Consider the following 6,487-nt stretch of genomic DNA (forward strand, 5'->3'; position numbering starts at 1 on the left):
TGAAAAAACACTAAAATAAATGAAACCACTTAGATTTTATATGGGAGTAAAATTAGAAATGACAAAGGACGAAGGAGTTATAGATACACCATACATGAGAACTGAGCCACACTTTATATCTTCATATCAAGATTTTAAAACATCAGGAGTCTATGATGAACTTATTAAACAAGAGCAAGATGTGGATAATTCAATCGTAGGAAGTGGATTCAATATAGGAAAAATTATTTACATAGACATTCATATTCTTAAATCAGATCCTGTAAAAGCTTCTTCTTACATTGATTTACCCAGTGTTATCAAAAATAGAAAAGCAGTTATCAATATCAAAAATAAAGACAATAAATGTTTTCTCTGGTCTATTCTAGCACACTTACATCCTCCACATTTTCATGATGAAAGAGTATCTCATTATAAAAAATATGAGAATACATTAAATACGAAAGATCTAAAGTTTCCGATGACTTTAAATGATATTCCTAAATTTGAAAAGTTGAATAATTTATCAGTTAATGTTTATGGTCTAACAGAAACAAACAACATTCAGGTTTTAAAGCTTTCTGACAATTGTAAACAAACTCATATTAATCTTCTATATTTTAATTCAGACGAAAATTCACATTATACATACATCAAAGATATTACAAAATTAATAAAACCACAAGTATGTAAAAGAACAAATAAAATATATATTTGTATGCGTTGTCTTAACTTCTTCCATGAACAAGAAAGATTAGATAAACATTCAAATTATTGTGGTGAACATAAATCAACGGTAATCAACATGCCTAAAAAAGACTCAAAGATCACATTCAAAGATGAAAAGAAAACAATAAAACATCCATTTGTTATATATGCTGATTTTGAAAGTATTTTAGAAAAAATTGATACTGCTTCTCCAGATCCAAAAGAATCATACACAAATAAATATCAAAAACATACTCCTTGTGGTTTTTGTTATTATATCAAATCATCCATTGGTGATAAATATTACAAGTTAGAGATGTATAGAGGCTCAAATACCCCAGAGGAGTTTGTGAAACGACTAGAAAAAGACTGTGTTCGATTAACCAAGATAATGAGAGAAACCAATAAACCAATGTCCTTAACAAGTAAAGAAAAAAGGGAATTTATAAAAAACAATGTCTGTCATATTTGTGAGGAGAAAATTGGTAAAGGTCTAAAGGTTAGAGACCATTGTCATCTCACTGGTAAATATAGAGGTCCGGCTCATCAAAGTTGTAATATTAATTATCAACTCCCCTCTTTCATTCCTGTCTTTCTTCATAACAACGCTCATTATGATACACATCTATTTATCAAGGAACTCTCAAAGACTTCTGGAAGTATCTCAGCAATTCCAAACACGGATCAGAAATACATTTCATTCACAAAAACAATTCACACATCTCCTATTACTCATATCAGATTTGTTGATACATTTAAATTCATGGCAAGTCCATTGGCTAACTTGGTTCAAAATCTAAAAGAGTTTCCATGTCTTTCAGAGTATTTTTTAGATAAAGATTTTCTAACACAAAAGGGAATTTACCCATATGACTATATGGACTCATTTGAGAGATTCAATGAAACACAACTTCCTTTAAAAGAAAATTTCTATAACAAATTAAATAATAGTCATATATCTGATAAAGATTATGTTCACGCACAAAATGTTTGAAAAAAATATAACATTAAGAATCTTGGTGAGTATCACGATTTGTACCTCAAAACTGATGTGCTTTTGTTGGCTGATGTGTTTGAGGCTTTCAGAACAATCTGTCATTCTGGATATGGATTGGATCCTGCTCACTATTACACTGCTCCTGGATTGACTTGGAGCGCGATGTTAAAAATGACAAAATAAGATTTGGATTTGATAACCGATGTTGATATGCTTTTGATGATTGAAAAGGCAAAGAGAGGAGGAATTTCACAAGTCTGTTCAAAGAGATATGCGAAAGCAAATAACAAGTACATTCCAAATTATGATCCATCGGTAGAGAGCTCCTACTTGATGTATTATGATGCGAACAACCTGTATGGCTGGGCAATGTCTCAGGCTCTTCCTTATGGAAGACTTAGATGGGTAAAGGAAAAAGATTACAAAAAGGTTTTACAAGATGTATGTATCTCTACACAAAAAGAATTAGATGATTCAAAGGTTGGTTATTATTTTGAGGTCGATTTGAAATATCCAGAGGAACTTCATAACCTACACAAAGATCTCCCATTTGCTTGTGAAAAGGAAAGTCCAAAGAAGGAGTGGTTAAGTGATTATCAACAATCATTTAATATAGGTGAATCAACAGAAAAATTACTTACTACATTATATAACAAGAAAAATTATGTTCTACACCAAAGAAATTTGCGACAATATTTATCAAAAGGTCTAAGAATAGAGAAGATCCATAGGGTTCTAAAGTTCAATCAAAGTCATTGGTTAAAGGGGTACATTGATTTTAATACACAAAGAAGTACAGAGTCAAAAACAGATTTTGAGAAAGACTTTTATAAATTGATGAATAATGCGGTCATTGGTAAGACTATGGAGAATGTGAGGAAAAGACAAAATATCAGACTATCAACATCTTGGGAACAAGCATCAAAATTAATTAATAGACCGAGTTTTACTCGAGCTGAGGTCTTTACTGAGAACTTTTGTGCGATCCATTTGATTAAAGAGAGTATTGAAATGAACAAACCTATTTATATTGGAACATCAATTCTTGATTTATCAAAGTCATTAATGTATGATTACTTTTATAATAACTTGAGGAAGAAATATCAAAATTATGTTAATCTACTTTATATGGATACAGATAGTTTTATTTTGCAAATTAATACTGATGATGTTTATTCAGACATGAAAAAGGACATTAATATCTATGACACTAGTAATTACAGTCCAGAGAGTGAGTTGTTCTCTTCTAAAAATAAAAAGGTGATTGGAAAGTTTAAGGATGAATTAGGAGGAAATGTCATGAGTGAATTTGTGGGATTGAGGTCTAAGGCTTATGCTTATAAATACATTGTGAATAACGTTGAAAAAACTGATAAGAAGTTAAAAGGCATAAAGAAAAATGTCATTAAAGAAACAATAAACTTTAAGGATTATTATAACTGTTTAACAACAAAGAAAGAAGAGTTTAGAAAGATTAATGGAATAAGAAGTTATAAACATAAATTATATTCAGAAGAGGTGAATAAGAAAGCATTGGGGGCTTTTGATGATAAGAGGTTTATTTTAGAAAATGGAATTGATAGTCTCCCTTATGGTTATATAAGTATATAAGTGATAAGTTAAAAAGGGGGGTTAGGGATTTTAATGGGCTACCGCCGCCTTTTTACTATTATATAAATGATAGAACCAAGTACCAACCAGACTAAAGAGTGGAGGTGTAATCTACCTTGGTATATAAATGGTAAACATAACGAATGTGAAAAATATCAAATAGGTATAATTGAAAAGACAACTGGTAAAAAAATTTACAAAACAAATAAGAGAATTAATTTAAATACCGGTGAATTGGGTAAAAAAGATGGAAATATTTTTGAGTGGACGGAAAACTTTGATGGTTGCCAGGAAAATATATACTTTAATTTAAAAATGGTATGTGGCACTGGAGGCGCTCAAACAAGAACATTGAGGGAGGTTTACCATTTTATCTTAGCTCAGTTAAAATATCTTAATAAAGAACCAAACTCAAACATCTTTTTTGTTAATATATTAGATGGTGAAGGGAGTGGCAAGAGAATTAAATTATTTCCCACGCATAAACAAATATTTGTAAGGTCGTTGTTTGAGTGGGTCAAAGATGATTCACCAGATGATATTAAGAGTAAAAGGTTAAAAGGTCCATAAGGTCAGAAGGATCACAGGTTCACACAGAAGGACAATTGTTTAAGTGGTCTAATGAATAAGGATAACATGTCAAAAGGTTAGAAGGTTCGTAAAGAACAGGGTGAGAGAAATAGAGGTGTTTAGGGGCAATGAGGGAGGGGAAAAATTAACATGTAAGTCAATGGGAAAATGAGAGTGTCCCAGAAGCAACATATATACACTACTCTTATCAGTTATCATTATTTAGTTCGATTAAATCAGCGGACCATATGTGGTCGGTGTATTTAGAATAAACTTTCCTTCTTTTAAACTTTGTGATTATAGGTTTATGTAATTCATTAGCCAAAAGCTCCTCAGTCTTGATGACATCATTGGAGTTTAATAGTTTTTTGGGGAATAACCAAGACCAAGTTTCAATTTAGCACTTATCATTTTTTTCACAATAAACCTATCAACTTTCTCTCTCAATGTAGGATTTCGTATTAAAGACAAATTATACAACATTTCTCTGTCTGCTTCATGTTTTTCATCCAATGTAGTGGTATTCCCATAAGCAATATCATGCTTCATACACACTTCATCAACCCTATTTATAGGTTTAGACCAAGGTTTAGGATTGTCAGCCTCATCTAATCTTTTATCCAAGTTTGTTCCTGGACCACAGAAAGAATATCCAGGTATATGTTGTTCCCCTGGAATTCCAGTTGTTGTAAATTTACTTCCTGACAGAAACTTTTGTATGTCTCCTCCACTTTTAGGAGAGATGAATTGGCACTTTTTAGAGCCACACACTTGACATATTCCTTTTTGATAAACTCTATTATTTTTAGCTTTAACAAAAGAGATATTTTTAGATTTAGTTTTATTTTTACATTTGAGACAATAACTCATATTTATTTATCAGAAAAATTCCGACAGAGTATCAAAACCTTTTTGGTTTTTAACATATACATTTCAATCTTTATTTTTTAAACATAAAGAATCCTAAGGAATGCCTTCACTCTCTCCTCCATTTATTTACAAATAAAACGAACTAAAGTCAATAACACCAACATCATCAACCACATAATCTTTTCCTTCTTCTTCTTCTTTATCCCCACTTTCTCGTTTAAATCTCCTCCCTGAAAGTGATGATATTGACGTCGTTATTCTTGAAAATAATATTTCCATTAGACTTTTCATTTCTTTATTTTCCTCTTCTGTGCGTTGAGATTGATTTATTTGCTGTAATACATTCAATCTTTTATTGATCTCACTGATTTCTATCTTTTTATATTTTTCCTCCCTCTCTCTTTCCTCCCTCTCTGCCTTCTCTCTTTTCTCCCTTTCCTCCCTCTCCTCCTTCTCCTTTTTCTCCCTATCATCCTCTCCTTTTTCTCCCTCTCCTCCTTTTTCTCCCTTTTCTCACTCTCCTCCTTCTCCTTTTCCCTCCTTTCCTCCCTCTCCTCCTTCTCCTTTTTCTCCCTTTCCTCCTCCTTTTTCTCTCTTTCCTCCTTCTCCTTTTTCTCCCTTTCCTCCCTCTCCTCCTTCTCCTTTTTCTCCCTTTCCTCCCTCTCCTCCTTCTCGTTTTTCTCCCTTTCCTCCTTCTCCTTTTTCTCTCTTTCCTCCTTCTCTTCTTCAACTCCTTCCTCATCCCTTGCTACCCTTGAGTTTGAGCCCCAAATAATATTATACATATACTCATCTGGATTTTGAGATATTCTTGTATCTATAATTATTTTTCTCATAATAGGATACCAATAAGATTTGTTGATGATTTCTAAAAGAGTTTTATATTTCATAACTTTGAGAAGTTCATTTTTATTTTATATTTTAATCAAGTTTCTATTTGTGGGTTTAACAATATCAGTATAAGGCCAGTTTTTTATGACAAAATTCCCATGTATATGCTCCAAATCATAAGGTATGTAATACCGAGCACCCTTTTCTTGTAGGTATCCCTGAATACAAAAATTATAATTCTCTTGTAGTCTTCTTCCTGCCATTTATGTATCAGAAATATATGTGAGATTAATATTATGACAGGTAATACCACCCCATCTTCCCACTACCAAATCGGTTTGTATTCCTCGGCTTTCTATCCTTATCTCATTACCTTCCTTCTTTGTCATGCTAACCATCACGAAACTATCATATATTTTTCTTTTCTTAAAATCATGTATTTGTTGTTTACTAATTGTACTTCCACATAAATCCTTATCCTCACCAAGCAGATAATATTCTTCTTTACGAGACTGATTAAAATCATGTAGGTCTTCTAAGTTTATTGAAAAAGACCAATTACACCCTAAATCAGGCATATCATACCCCCATTTATTAATTCGCATATTAACTATATGTCCTTCTTTATAAAATTCAATTGTAAGCAGATCGTTAAATTTAATGAGGAAAGGTGAATGGTCAGTATAACCAGGTGTTGTGGTTGTAAATTGTACTTGTTTAACAAAACATGCTGTTTTATTTAAAGATATATATTGTGATAAATCACTGAATCTGATCAAGTCATTCGCATCTGTAGGGTTTATATTTTTACTTATACTATATTTTTGTCGTTCAGCCTGTGCCTTTGTATAATAATTTGATAAATCAATATCCTAAGAGGATTCTCCAAAGATAGAACCATCTTTTCTGACATAACTCATT

This window comes from Myxine glutinosa, chromosome 5, assembly GCF_964187855.1.
Source record: "Myxine glutinosa chromosome 5, kmMyxGlut1.1, whole genome shotgun sequence".
NCBI classification, from domain to species: Eukaryota; Metazoa; Chordata; class Myxini; order Myxiniformes; family Myxinidae; genus Myxine; species Myxine glutinosa.